Raw genomic sequence first — 15,560 nt, 5'->3', positions numbered from 1 at the left:
CACAATGTATTTTATTACTTTATCTTTGATCAGTGAACTGTATTTTATCGGCATTAACATAATACAGAGGTTTGCACAAGTATCTATGTAGTTACCGTATCTGATGTTTAATTTTTTAATTTCCTTTTTTTTTTTAATAGAGACAGATTCTTAATATGTTGCCCAGGCTGGACTGCAGTGGTAGGATCACACCTCACATCAGCCTCAAACTCCTGTGCTCAAGCAATACTCCTGCCTCAGTCTCCCAAAGTGCTGAAATTACAGACATGAGCCACTGGGCCCAGCCTGATGTTTTCACTTTTTTGTGTAAATTCACATTTCAATGTGACATCACTCTCCTTCTGTCTAGGGATATCCTTTACCCTTCTAATAGCCACAGTCTGGTGGTGAACAATTCTGTGAGTTTTTAAATGTCAGCAAAACTTTCATTTATTCACCAGTTTTGAAAAATATTGCATGAAGGGGAATGTGGGGAAAAGTAAATTTTAAAAAAAGATGAAGATTTGATTAAGCTTTTCACCAAAGAAGATATACAGGTAACAAGCACCTGAAAAGATGCTCAGCCTGATGTTACTAAGAAAATACAAGTTAAAAAATTAATAAGAATCGCTACAGATCTATTAGAGTGACTTTAAACAAAAGCTGACAATAATATTGAGTGTTAATGAGGATGCACACAACTACAGTTCTCATAAATGGCTGGGGACATGTCAAGATCCATGTTGCCTCCTCAGGCAGAGCCCCATGACAGTCCCCTCAGGCAGGGGCACAGGGTGCAATGGCACTCACTGGATGCAGTGATCTCAGCCTGGCCCCTCTCGCGGGGCCCTTTTCCTGCCTGGGCTGTTCTGGTCTCTCCCAACGTGGTCCCCACAGGCTGGTGTGGTGGAAACAGAATGATGAGTTATCAAAATGGCCTCAATCGTGGCCTGCATCTGCCTCTGCCTAGGGGTGTCTTGAGGGAGGACATGTGAGACGATGAAATTTGCAAGGGGGAGAGTCAACATTCTCAGGGTCAATGGAGATGACATAGGGCTTCTCACTCTCAGTCCTTGAAGAGGAAGGGGAGGGGGTATGTTTTGGCCTCACTTCTTTGTGTCACTGTGGCTCACCCATCCTCACCATCAAACATGTGGCTCTCTCCACAGTAATACTTGGCCTCATCCTCAGATTGGAGGTTGAAGATAATTAAGTAGCATTCAGCCCCAGGCCTGGAGCCCAATAAGTGACTGGGGATCTTGTTCCCCTTGCTGTCGCTGCCATCACTCTTAACCTCCATTATACACTGGGGGGACCTCCTTGGTCTCTGTTGATACCATTCAGTGGTGTAGGTGCTGTGCTCACTGCTCAGGGTGCAGGTGAGCTTGGCTGAGGCTCACAGCCAGGCAGATGCAGACAGGGGCCCCAGCAGATGAAATGCAACAGAGTCAGTATGAGACTCCTGGATTTCCTCACTGTCCCCTGGCTGGGACTCCAGACAGCCCCAAACCTGAAGGGGCACAAACCTGAAAACAAAAAGACATCCAGAAAGCCCTCTTGTTCAGGATTGAAGATAGGAAAGGAAACTTCTTTGGCTCAAAGTGAAGGCTCAGTCCCCTGCACAAGCAGGTGGTTCACGCCTGTGTTCTCATCTGTCTTATACCAGCGCCTCTGCCTGGGTTCACACTGATGTCCTATGGATGGAGATGGGGTTTCCTGCACCAGGTCACTCCACAGCGCCTGTAACCTGAAGCCGTGCAGACCAGCCCTGTTCAATCACAATATGATGTGAGAGCCTCATGGGAATCCCACTGTCTAGTCATCACGTTATAAATACAAAGAGAAGAAGTCAATGAGTTTAAATAATATATTTTATTTACCTAGTGTATCAAAAAGAGTATCATTTTCATATATCTAAGTACAATTATTTATGATATGTATCATATACTTTGCATGGCTTTATTATTTTTGGAAGTATCTGTGGAGATTGTGTGGCTGATGGAGATGTGAATGGGTTTCCTGTTGACAAGGGTGGTGTGTGGTGGCTTTTTAAGTGTCAACTTTGATAGGCTGAAGGAGGGGTGGAAAGAATGATTTTTTGCACAGGATGTGGAGGGTGGAGGTGGGCAGTGTCCATCCTGCAGCTCAGCCTGCGGGTGCATCTGTGGTCCCTGCATGGGGTGAGGCTGCTCCTCCTGCCCTGGGTTTCCCTGCAGGGAGATCTGACTCCAACTCTCCCTCAGAACCCAGAGCACCTGGCGAGTCAGGCTCCCTTCTCATTCCATACAAAGGCAAGAAACACTCAGCTCTCATTGGGCATTTGGATACTCACAGTGCTAATTTAGGAATAAACGGGTGCTTTCCAGTGTGCAGTGGCCTCCTGAGGTCCCTCATGGCCCATGTTGGGGATGGCTGGGGATCTTAATTTGGGTTCCCTGGAAGCAGACTCTGAGATGAGGAATTCATGCACAGAGGATGTGAGGGAGGCAACACCGGGCAGGAGACCCTGACCCACACTGAGGTCTCAGTCTTTCCTACAGGGAGCTGTGGAGCTGGGAGGATTTTCAGTTCCTCCTATATTGAGGCAGAGTCTTGAGAACTTGGCCTCAGGCAGTCATGAAACCTAACCTTGCTGAGGAAGGGCATAAACCTGGAGGAGGCAGTTTTCTGCACTAAGCCGCAGTTCCCAGGGAAGGCACAGCTTTCAGCTGCCACAAGCTCCCAGCAGTGCTGGGTGGGTGAGCTCAGAAGAAAGAATCTGGGCAGATCCTACAGTGTCCACTCCACTGGTTTTTCTGTAAAGAATGACTTGAGCCTAAGCTGGGCAGTTCTGGGGACTGATCCAGGATATTCAGGCCAAGGACTGGCTTGTCATGACCTATGGAAATCCAGAGCCCAACTGATGGATGTCTACCTCAGTCCGATGATTCAATCAGGCCCCATTTCCCTAAGTCACAGCTGAGTCCCCACACCCCAATACATCCTGGTCACCTAATTCCGAATCCACTCTTAACGCTCCCTCTTCAGAGTCTGCCTGGAGGGCTGGAGGGACTCAGATCCAGGGGTTCTCAGATCCAGGTGAACTGGGCCAGCCCAGTTCATGAATTTCTCCACAGTCTTCCTGGCTGGAGGAAATGTCCCATCCTGGTCATTTCATCTAAATGATGGATTGTGTCATTAGGACACTTTTTAAGTATTTCAGTGAGAATAGTTGAGTCATTTAAGGAACCAGTCACCCATGTGGAGTCATCAGGACGTCTGATCTCATTTCACCAATGGTGCTGATCCTTTTAGGCCATCCCCATCCCCACAGTAGACCAGCCATTGCCATCCTCAGCTCTGCCATTGTTTATTTTTCCAATCAATATTTTATGTAAACTTGTAAAAAGCACCAAAATAGCACCAGAGTTCTCAGTCCAGTGTGGTTTTCTTGTGCTTTTTACAAGTTTACATGAAATATTGGTGGGAAATTCAACTTTAAGCCCCATGGTCTCTGTGAGCATCCCAGGGACACAGCCTTTGGACAGGGTGTGGGGTCTGCAGGGTGGGTGCATTGTTCCTGCAATGAGGTGTATCCCGTCACTGAACCAAAGACCACCTGGTGGCCAGAGCTCTGGCCTGAGGCAGGTGAGAATCCCCTTCCCTGTGGAGAGCATCTCCTCAAGGAGGCTGGAAATGCCACATCCTGGAGCCAGGGTCCTGAGTGCACCACCCCACCCACCTGAGACTCCCTTGAGCACAGGAGCTGCCCCCTGAGTCAGAGTATGCCTGGAGATGGAAGGAAAGGCAAAGGGAGAAGGGGTGGGGGGGTCTCTGGAAGTGCCCAGGACTGAGGGCTCAGATCCCCAGAATGCTGTTGATCAGAGAGGGACAAGACCATGAGAGTGGCAGGAGGCTCAGGCAGCAATACTAGGTGAAGGGCTCAGGCCCTGGAAACCCTGTCTTCTCAAACTGTGGCCCCCTCCTAGAGCACCTCGACCTCGGGGTGTCTCCCAGGGAATCCCAGCCCTGTGGAAGCTGCCCGGGCCGACACCCGGGCCCAGGCACCTCCGGCTGCATTTCCCAGGTGAGGCTGTCACTGTCCCTGGGCTCCTGTCAATGTCCTGAGTGACGCTGTGTGAGTCTTACAGTCAGGACGGAGTTACTGCAGCCCGAGGGGATAGGATGCACTTTACTGGACTTCCAAATTGAGGACTGATCCTTCGACACCTCTTGAGCCTTCAGGGCTGGCCTCGCTCTTAGGCTCCTTCTGGGCAGCCTCAGCCTCTCTTCTGTCTGCAGCTGTGCTGCCCCCTGCTGGTGGAGAAGACAGAGCCCAGGAGCTTCCCTCCTCCAAGTGACCCCAGAACGCCTGTCACCTGCGAGGGTAAGGACTATTGAGTCCAGCCTCAGTCTGTGCCATATGTGAACCCCTCTGGCTCAGCACAGAGAGGTGGCATATATGGCTGCAGGGAGATGGGGCAGACGCAATTCTTACAATTGAGTCTCAGGTTGAAATGCTCTTCTCTGTTCCATGGTTTTTGATCACAGAATGGAGAGTGCAGGATAAACTGTAGCTCTTCTGTGAAAAACATAAGTCCAGAGAAATGCAGTCATATCTACATGCACTCCTGCTTCCCGTATATATTGAAAACAAGATTTTTTTCTCACCCCAGTAAGAACAGCTGCATTGTAATTGGGAGCACCTGATGTTTCTGCCGCTAAACTTCAGTTGTGTATTTGAACCATCATCACCATCATTGTCATTGCGTTTTTTCTATTACTCATAAGAACAAGAAGATTAAGGTAGGCAATTATGACCATAACTAGGTGGGACCTTTCAGTGTTCAAACCACAAACAACCAAACTCAATAGCATTTCCTGCAACTGTTGTTTTATTAGTATTGTTTCATTTTTCATTATAACCTTAAATATTTATCAAAAAGTTAACATTTCAGTGATTAAAATTAAGATGCTTTTACAAGATTTTGATCATTTTTACATATTTGATGTGGAACTCTGCTGCTTGTTGTTAGAAGGCCTTTCCTTCTCCATAGGAATAATCAAAATTAGTTTTAATCAACATTAGGCTCCTGTTGGATCGCAGGCCCTAAGTGGATTCCTAGGCCCCAGGTGCACATCAGGCACAGGTGTACAAGCAGACATTGGGTGGACTTACCTGTGTACAGGTGAGGAGCTGACCTGGGGGGAGGATGAGCAGCCAGCAGCCCAGAGAGTTCTGAGTAGGTTTTATGGAAGGAAGGAGCCAAGGATACGGAAACTTAAAGAAGTGACTTCGCTTCCTTGGTGATGGACTCTAACTGAACTTAGAGCTCTGGTAATCAGGCACCCACATCCCAGGGACAGCCCCGCAGCCAGCTCCCTCGGTGGGAGACGCTCAGGAGAGGAAGATGTCCTCATGCTGCATCCGCACATCTTGAGGCCCCTGCTTCAGGAGGGCCCAGAGCGAGAGCCTTTTCCCACAATGCCGAAGCAGGCTCATCTGTTGGGATTCACTCAGGATGGTGGCAGAAATATTAAAGGGAAATATTAGGGAAAGTTATAGGGAATAGTCACAAACCTTTTGGAAGGCGGAAAGGTTACATAGCTTGTAATAATGGAACAGGCTGAAGGCAGCTGCTTCTTACCTTAGAGCATTAGCTCATGGGGTAAATGCTAGGGATAATAGAGGCTTCCCCAGTTAAGTCTGTTTACCCTACCTCCATTAACTCACCTTTGAGCCAGATGGCCCTCTTGGGGAGGAGGGGGGAGGTAGACCCGGGAAACTGCCCCCAATGGTATTTACTTTAAACCGTGGCACCTGAGCTTTAATCATTGGTAGGACTACTCTCAACCATGTTAATTATCCACAGGAGTATTTACTCAAAGCTTCTGTTGTAAGTTCTATACTAAATAAATGCCTGCAGTGCGAGCTGCTCAGGGCCGGCTGCAGTGACAAACCTCTCTTGGCGTGCAGGCGGGGGACACTCAGCAGGACTGGCAAAGCAGAATAACTGTGTGTCAGTGTACATTTTATTCATGTGTCATTTGGGTCAGGGTCTGCGGGCGGACCCCCGCGGCTCAAGCCCTCTTGTGAGGGGCAATACCTCACTCATCTTTCACTCCAGGCACCTCTGGCCATTTGGGGCCATTGATCCCATTGGGGCCACATCTGCACATTGTCCTTGTCCAGCTGGAGCCTCTGGAGTTCATCGAGGCACAGGCACACGGTGAGGTGGCCTACAGTCTATGAGCCTTTGCAGGGGCAGTCTTTTCGGGCTGGGATACCTTAAACTCAGCGAGGTTGATTCTGTGTGTGAAAATTCCAGTGGACAGTGACTGACGTTGGTGAGTCTCTTCTTTTTCAGCTCTTTTTGCATGTGCAGCAATACAGGAACTTCCAGCACCAGCTGATGAGCCAGTGCCAGCACCAGGGGAAGAGCCCCCTTCAGGGACAGAACTGGAGCTAAAGGCAGGTCCAAGTCCCTCCTGCCCCTGTCCTGGTCCTGCCAAGGACCAGCCCAGTGAGGAGCTACCTGGCATCGTGAGACCTGCTCTAGCCACTGGCCTCAGCCCTGGAGCTGAAAGCATGGCTGGAGCAAGAGGTGGAAGACAGGGGGTGGCCAGCACGGCCCCAGCCCGCATCTCCCACGCTGGGCTCAGTCCTGGGCACGGTGGGAGACATGGAGGCAGAGACCTGGGTATATGGCCTGCGCTCCTCTGACTCACCAGAGAGAGGCTTCTCTCATTCGGCAGAGCTGCAGCCCTGCAGCTGAAGGGCCTGCTGCTGCTCCTGCTGGGGTTGTTTGCCTGCCTGCAAGAGGCGCTGGAGAGCAGGAAAAGAAGCCTGGGAGGAGGGGTTCCAGCAGCTCCTCCTGCTCCCAGAGGCGGCTTCTTCCTCCAGCCTTGGAGGTCTGCGCTCAACTGGGCTTCTGGGCTGTTTATCCCTGAGGTGATGCCCAGGACAGGCTCTTCTTGACAGGTGGGCAGGGGTGAGGAGGCCAGGGGGCATCTCCAAAGGGTATCAAAACCGAAGCTTCGAAACTCAGCACTTGTGCCCCAAATTCGCCATGCCATGCCACCACCTGCCCTAGAATTTATCCATAGTGTTAAAATTACAAGTTTCTACAATGACATTTAAATAGTTTGACTTTTTGAAATTTCATGTATTCTTTAACTCCCTGATGTTGTCAGATGTTGTTTTAGAGGCTATCCTGAACATCTCTGATAGTTGTGTCTCTTTGCTGTGGTTGTTTTTGTGATTGAATTACCATCTAATCAACTGTTACTGGAAACCTTTCAGGTACGGCTTTTAGAAGACCTTGACCTACTTTTGCTTGTTTTTACTCTCTGGTTTATTGTGGAAAGAGGGATCATGTCAGCCCATTCCTCCAGCAGATCAATCACCTGTTGCCATCAAAGATTTGGCATCAGAGCTTCAAAAATTACATGTACAAGTTGATACATTGGTACTTTAGCCAATCTGGGTGCCAAAAGATAATGCACTACACTAGGTAGCAGAGAAACAAATTCATTTCTCATGCTTCTGGAGATGGTAAAATCCAATGTCAACTGGTCAGCAGGTTTCGTGTCTGGTGAGGGCTTCCTTCTTTGTTCATAGATTGCCATCTTTTTACTGTGTCCTCACATGACAGAAGAGATGAGGGAGCTCTCAGCAGTCCCTTTGATAGGGACACTGATCCGATTCATACAGTCTCTGCTTTCATAATCTAATCACCTTCCAAGGCCTCACCTCCAAATCCCATCATATAGGGAATTAGATTTTAACACATGAATTTGAGGGGACCGTAAGATTTGGTCTATAGCATCAGGTCAATCTGAGCCCTTTGCACTCACAAGAAATCTGTAATCTTCTGTAAGTGTTTGCTGGTCCCTGCTGGGTTTAGGGAAATCTTTAATTGCAGCTCTTGATTCAGCTCAGTCCAAGCTTAAATTCTACATTTGCCCACAAATCTTGTTCATGGGACAGAGGGACTTTAGTGGCAACTGACCATTTGGAGTTTTAGGAGAATCGATGGAGGAGGGTTTGGGATCTGGAGGAGCAGAAGTGGAGGGAGGAGAGGAGGAAGGTGCAGAAGGAGAGAGAGCAGAATGTGAAAGGGAAAGAGGGCCTCTGGATAACAAGAGAGCAACTCTGGTCAGCTAGATAACTCTGGTCAACTAGAGGCCAAGGAGGGTAATATTCCTTGGATTCTAAACTCAGATCCCATATCACATCAGCACCACCTGAGGAATACATTTTTTCAATGCATATTCCTGGGTTCTGGAAATTCAGATTTCATAAATCTGGCATTATGCTAATTCATCTGTATTTATCATAAGAATTTTGGATAATTCTGATAAAATTAGACCACAAAGCAGAGCTTGACAACCACTCATTTGGGATGCGTATCTGGAAGACGTTTGATTATATGAAATAATCACAGAAAACTGAGTAGGAATCGTTTGTTTAAAAATGCTTGCATATAATTCAGCTCTTCCTATATGTGTAGTTTGACCACATAGTTGGTCTCTACAATACCAAGATAGTAAACATGTAGAAAGTGTTTTAAAAATCAAGTAGACAGAAGAAAGGAGTTGGATAGAAAAGCAAACTGACAATAGTCTGGTAAGAAGAGAAGAGAAGGGGGAGGAAGTAGCGTATTTTTGTACATTATTTGATGACATCTAAATTATAAGCTCAAAGGGTGTTTGTAAGAAAGCCAATAATACGAGTTTTTAGAGCGCAGAGAGTGTAGTGGCAACACTGATTTGCTGGGAAAGAGAAGTGTACTCTGTCTTGCTGCGTTTTGTTGAACAGGCTAAGAAAAAGGGTCATTTAAGGAGTGTTTGTTTTATTGGTGCTGAATTATTTTACCTCACACCTAGGTGAAAATAAAAGGGCTATAATGTGCTTAGGTTGAACACAAAGTCCTCTGCTATCAGTAACATCTTAAGGAGCTGTATTAGAGGAGGGACAAGTGGCAATGGTGGAGTGGATGGCTCTTTGCTTATGTATTAAACCAAATAAGGTGGCATATATTTTATTAAGAAATGTGTTAAAATGAAATAAAACTCAGGTTCATGTTCTTAATGGGCACACTATTTGCTATGGCAGCAAGAGCAAAAGGCTTAAGTACCAAAAATGTACATTAACTACAAACATTTTCATACAAACAAAACAATGTGAGAATCTTTATGTGACAGTAACTCCTATGCCCAAAATATTTTTAACTGAGATTGAAATCATTTTCTACATAACAAATGTTATCACTGTATTCGGAGATGATATATTATTTATATATAGATACTATAACTTATTTAAGTTATTCATTATTTATTCAACAAATAATTCTGTGGAATGTACAAAATGCTGGTTTTGGCACTGAATGTAGAATTGATATAAAATATAATATTTTTTCTAAGTGGCTGATTAAAAATACAAAACATGTTAAATAGAGGTTGTGCTACTGAAAACAGGCAGAGACTGACTTGCTAATAAAAAAGTCAGAAAACGGCTGGGCACGGTGGCTCACGCTTGTAATCCCAGCACTTTGGGAGGCCGAGGCGCGCGGATCACGAGGTCAGGAGATCGAGACCACGGTGAAACCCCGTCTCTACTAAAAAAAAAAAAAAATACAAAAAAAAATTAGCCGGGCGTGGTGGCGGGCGCCTGTAGTCCCAGCTACTCGGAGAGGCTGAGGCAGGAGAATGGCGTGAACCCGGGAGGCGGAGCTTGCAGTGAGCCGAGATTGCGCCACTGCACTCCAGCCTGGGCGACAGAGCGAGACTCCGTCTCAAAAAAAAAAAAAAAAAAAAAAAGTCAGGAAACCCAGTGGGATTATTTTTAATAATAATCAATATTTTAATACAGGTCTCTTGTTTTTTCTCATGGAAATATATTACAATATGGATTTTCTGGTGTTTGGTATCTGAATATTTAAGTATAAAAGGTATGGTGAGTTTTCCAAAGATATTTTACCAGCTTACTTGCCCATCAGTGACTCGTAAGCTATTACGTGGAACCACATCCTCTCCAACAACCTCTAGTATCAGTCTTTGTAAAGCGTGTCCATTCAATGCGTGTTGGCTTTGCAGGTGATTATTTTGTTATGGAAAGACAATAGGATACCTAGCTTTAAAAAGCGAGGCATGCAGAGGCACATGTTTAGAGTGTGTCCCGACCCCGGCATTAAAACTAATCCAATTTGTGCCTCCACTGTTCAATAAAAAGTTTCCTTAAGAATCCAGAGATCAGGCGTTCCTTTGAGAAACCACTTCAATATGGTTTCTCACCTACTCATTCCAAGAAAATTGCTCTTATCAAAGCACAAACGGTATCCATATTGTTAAATGATGAATTGAAGCGTCATTCCTCAGCCTTTGCTTAATTTCCGTATCAGCAGCATTTAATGCAGTTGATCTCTCCCTCTTTTTTTTCAAAACTTTCTTTGATAGAATTTAGAACACTTAACCTACTTTCCTCTTGACATTTTTGATAATTATCCCTAGTACTTTTTTGCTGGTTTCTTCCCATCTTTGCTAATTTTCTTTTTCTTTTCTTTTTTCTTTCTTTCTTTTTTTTTTTTTTTTTTTTTTTTTTTTTGAGACGAAGTTTTGCTCTGGTTGCCCAGGCTGGAGAGCAATGATGCGATCTCGACTCACTGCAACCTCCACCTCCTGGGTTCAAGCAATTCTTTTGCCTCAGCCTCCTGAGTATTACAGGCATGCGCCACCACGCCTGGCTAATTTTGTACTTTTAGTAGAGACGGGGTGTCTCTGTGTTGGTCAGGCTGGCCTCCAACTCCCAACCCCAGGTGATCTGCCCAACTTGGCCTCCCAAAGTGCTGGAATTACAGGCATGAGCCACCACGCCCAGCCTACTACATTTTAGGTATTAGATAACCACTAGACTCAGGACTTTTATCTTTCTTATCTTTGCTTTCTTACTAATTTTTGTGTCATTCATTTCCTGATATTTTATATGATACCATAACAGTAGACTACACACAACACTGTCTGACTTCTCCACTTGGATGGGGTTTGGGAATACCAAAATTCATAAGTCCACATGGAGCCACTGACACTCCCAAAACTGCTCTTCCCTATTCTGTTTAATGGTAATTCCCATTTTATAGTTTCTCAGCTCAATATTCGTGGTGTCCGCTTTTAATTCTCTCTGTCTCTGCAGCTCTGTCACTGTCTCTCTGTATCTGTCTGGTTCTAATTCTCTCTTTTTCTCTATCTATCACACACACACACACACACAGATTTTCAGATCTGACATGTATGAAAATCCTGCCAGCTTTACCTTTAAAGTGCAGTAATTCCAAAAGGTATTTGCAAATTCACCTTCCCACCCTCACCACTTGGTGACTATAGTACTTCCCTCACAAGGCCAAAGTTCTACTGCAGAGGTTTCTTGGAGAAATAATGCAAACTGTTATACATTCTTATTTCAGGGGCCTTCAAAATACAGGCTAGCCATATTCTATATGAATTTAAGCTTCTGTCATTGCCCTATTTTTCACTCCAGTCTCCACACAGCAAGCACAGGATGCAGTTAGAATTCCAAGCCATATCACAACACTCCTGTTTTAAAGTCCCTGATCAATTACTCCTTTTTTCCTCATTAGAATTTAAGTTTAATGAAGCTGGGCAACTTTGCATATTTTACCACTGACCTATCTTCAGAGCTGGAGGTCACTTGGTGCGAGGTAAATGATCAGTAAATATTTTCAAACAGCAGAATCAATTATAAATAGTTTATTTTTTGAGTATACATTTAGACTTAAAAATCAAGAAAATAGATTTGTCAAAGAATTCTGTTTTGATATTATTATCCATTGATTAGATTATCTATCTTAGTATAAATTTCACTGTGGGAAGCTGTAAGCATTTTCTAAATTTTAAAATAAAAGGCAAGGAATTTAAGTGTCTGCTCCTTTTATTTAAGGAATAAAAAGAGACAAGCTTATTTTTTTATTTTTTATTTTTTGATAGAGTCTCACTCTACTGCCAGGCTGGAGTGCAGTGGTGCAATCTCGGCTCACTGCAACCTCCGCCTCCTGGGTTCAAGCGATTCTCCTGCTTCACCCTCCCCAGTAGCTGGGATTACAGGTGTCCGCCACCACGCCCAGCTAATTTTTGTATTTTTAGTGGAGACGGGGTTTCACCATGTTGGCCAGGATGGTCTGGATCTCCTGACATCATGATCCGCCCCCACCTCAGCCTCCCAAAGTGCTGGGATCACAAGCGTGAGCCACCGCGCCCGGCCAAGCTTATCTTTTAAAATACATTGTATATATGTACACAATCTAAATGTAATTTTCTCTCTTTATCCCTGAATATTTTTTAAAGGTATTCATGTCCTCACTTTTAAAATCCACTTCAATGATAACATCTTAAAAGATATTTGCGGCCGGGCACGGTGGCTCACGCCTGTAACCCCAGCACTTTGGGAGGCCAAGGCAGGCGGATCAAGAGGTCAGGAGATGGAGACCATCCTGCCTAACATGGTGAAACCCTGTCTCTACTAAAAATACAAAAAATTAGCCAGGCGTGGTGGCGGGCGCCTGTAGTCCCAGTTACTCGGGAGGACGAGGCAGGAGAATGGCTTGAACCCGGGAGGCGGAGCTTGCAGTGAGCCGAGATCACGCCACTGCACTCCAGCCTGGGCGACAGAACGAGATTCCGTCTCAAAAAAAAAAAAGATACTTGCAACTTCCTTAAGAATATCTTGGTGTTCCACTTGCCAAATAATACATTAGCAGTACAACTTCCTCATAATGCTTTGTTTGATTAAATTTATAAATTTCCTACACTCGACTCATAATTTCTTTCAAATATAATACATTCTACTTGATCTTTGTGAGGTTTTCATACCATATATTTATTATTGAAATGGTTTTGATATCTGAATCAGAAGTCAGAAGTTTATAATTGTATTGTTGGTTAGACTGTTCTGTAGATTTTTTGGGGGGGGTTCTGTTGCTTATTGATTACAAAGTGTCTCTGCTACTGAAAAGCTTGAAATATTTTTTCTTTCTTTCCCCTTCCTTCCTTCCTTTTTTCCTTCTCTTTCTTTTCTCTTTTTCTTTCTTTCTTTCTTTCTTTCTTTCTTTCTTTCTTTCTTTCTTTCTTTCTTTCTTCTTTCTTTCTTTTTTTCTTTTCTTTTATTTCTTTCCTTTCTCTCTCTGTCTCCTTCTCTCTCTCTCCCCCCTTCCCTCTCCCTCCTCCACCCCTCCCCCTCCCCCTGTCTTCCTCTTCCCATTCCCCTTTCCCTTCCCTCTTCCCTTCCCTTCTCTCCTTTTTCTTTCTTTCAACAGATTTTGCCCTGTTGTCCAGGCTGGAATGCAGTAGTGCTAACAGCTCGCTTAAATTATTTTTTAAGCAGATATTTATCTAACTTACATTAATCAAATTTCTTTTCAATGTAACCAACATTTCTTTTAAGTGAACAATTAAATATTTACCATGTTTTAGCCTCAACAGTTTACCTTCTGTAGCCTCAACTTCTCTGGCTCCAGCAATCCTCCCATCTCAGCCTCTCGAGTAGCTGGGACTGCTGGTGGTGCCACCATGCCTGGCCAATTTTTGAAAGTTTTTGTAGAGATGGGGTTTCACCATGTTGCTCAGGCTGGTCTTGAGCTCCTGAGCTCAGGTGATCCTCCCACCTCGGCCTCCCAAAGTGCAGGGATTCTAGGCATGAGCCACCATGCCCAGGCAAAAGGTTGAAACATTTTCTAAATTTAAAAACAAAGTGCATGACATTTAAATACCTATTCCTTAAAATTTGGAATAATGTTAACACCATATAAACCCAGAGCATGTATTTTTAGATTAGTAACATGTAGGTAGTTTCCATTTCTTCTAAAAGTAAAACAATACATATTTTGTATTAAGATAATTTTTGATAAAAGAAGGTATTTAATTTTTCACATAAAAGAAATGTGATTACTTTGAAAAGAAATTTAAAGTAAGTTATATGAATTTGTTTAAAAAATAATTTAAGAAAAATAATGTCCCAAAAGCAGCGGTCATGGCATTTATTCGAGAGAGAGGAAATTTATCTTGTTCTTTCTGTGATAACAAATGTGTATGGATCAAGATCATTCTATAGGGACATAGATTAAAAGATAGCATAAAATTTTATTTTAAAAACAAAGACAACTTTTTGGTACATGTATTAAATGTAAGAGAACAAACAAGCAGCACAAAAAATGAAATCATGCTCATTTTGGGGGGATATTATGGGATACAAACAAGTGGAGAGAGCCGTTTGACAAATAAAATTCTCATCCTGGCTTGGTGTGGACAGAACCTCATAGTCTGAGAACAACCCCAGTATGTGGTATTGTTAGGGCATAGCCCCTCCGTATAAAAACTACTCTCATTTAGTGAGAATTGCAGTAAAATAATACTGTTAACCTCAACACAGAATGATTGGTTCACCAATTATGTTATCATTCTATAGTGTTTAAAACCAGAATAATTTCAAATTAGATGTGAAATAAGTCCCTTAGAGAAACAAATTTCAAGATACAACCCCCTATCTATCTATATCTATGTCTATATCATCTATATCTATATCTAATCTATATCTAATCTATATCTATATCTATATCTATATCATCTATATCTGTATCTATATCTATATATCATCTGTATCTGTTAGGCCATTTTTGTATTGCAAAAAGCAAGGGCATTCTTCTAAGCCTTCTAAACTTTATAGAATCACACAAACATTGATACAATGGTGATAGACACAGATAGAAGCTAATATTATTCAGAAAACAGTTTCATTTCTAGTGTGATGAACAAACAATTAAGGTGTTGGTGGTCTTAGGCATTACTTCCCAGTAGGGTCCGTATTTTTGTGTGCGAAAAATAGTTACTAGAGGGAGAGCAAAGAGAGCACTCTCATTGCTCCCAGAGAATCGGACTAGAGAAATATGAAGTCGCACATCTTCATCGGCGTTTGTATTTTTTGTCTTTTTGATCATAGCCATTCCAGCTAGGGTGAGATTATATCTCACTGGGGTTTTGATTTTAATCCCCTCGCTGATTAGTGATGTTCAACATTTTTCTCATATGCCTGTTGGCCATTAGTATGTCTTCTATTGAGAAAAGTCTCTTCAAATTCTTGGCCCAGTATTTAATGGTATGATTAGTTTTTTTGTTGTTGTTGATTAGTTATTTCAGTTTTTTAATTTTCTTATACCGAATAGTAGGTCCTTGTCAGGTGAGTAGTTTGCAAATATTTTCTCTCATTCTACACGTTGTCTTTACTCTGTTGATCGTTTCCTTTGCTTTCCAGGAGCTTTTTAGTTTAATGATGTCCCATATCTTTATTATTTGTTGTTGCCTCTTGGCCATACAACTTTTATCTAGACCAATGTCCTAAAGAATTGTTCTTCCCCAATGTTCTCTAAGTTCCCTTCTAGTAGTTTTATAGTCTGGGTCTTATATTTGAGTCTTTAATCCATTTTTAGTTGATATTTTTATATGGAGAGGGATAAGTGTCTAGTTTCATTGTTCTGTACATGAGTATACAGTTTTCTTAGAACCGTTTATTGAAAATTGTGCCATTTTCTCAGTGT

The 15,560-nt window shown here is 43.5% G+C and overlaps 1 protein-coding gene across 1 annotated transcript in view; it reads right to left on the bottom strand.

Moving 5' to 3' along the window:
- The window catches only part of LOC129468494 (immunoglobulin lambda-1 light chain-like), a 106,080-nt gene that overhangs the window by 57,933 nt on the left and 32,587 nt on the right, over window positions 1–15,560 (bottom strand). The gene's annotated exons all lie outside the window — the stretch shown is intronic.

This window comes from Symphalangus syndactylus, chromosome 18 (genome assembly GCF_028878055.3).
Source record: "Symphalangus syndactylus isolate Jambi chromosome 18, NHGRI_mSymSyn1-v2.1_pri, whole genome shotgun sequence".
Taxonomy (NCBI): domain Eukaryota; kingdom Metazoa; phylum Chordata; class Mammalia; order Primates; family Hylobatidae; genus Symphalangus; species Symphalangus syndactylus.
Note: the sequence above shows the minus strand (reverse complement) of the source record. Positions and strands in the feature narration are given on the sequence as shown.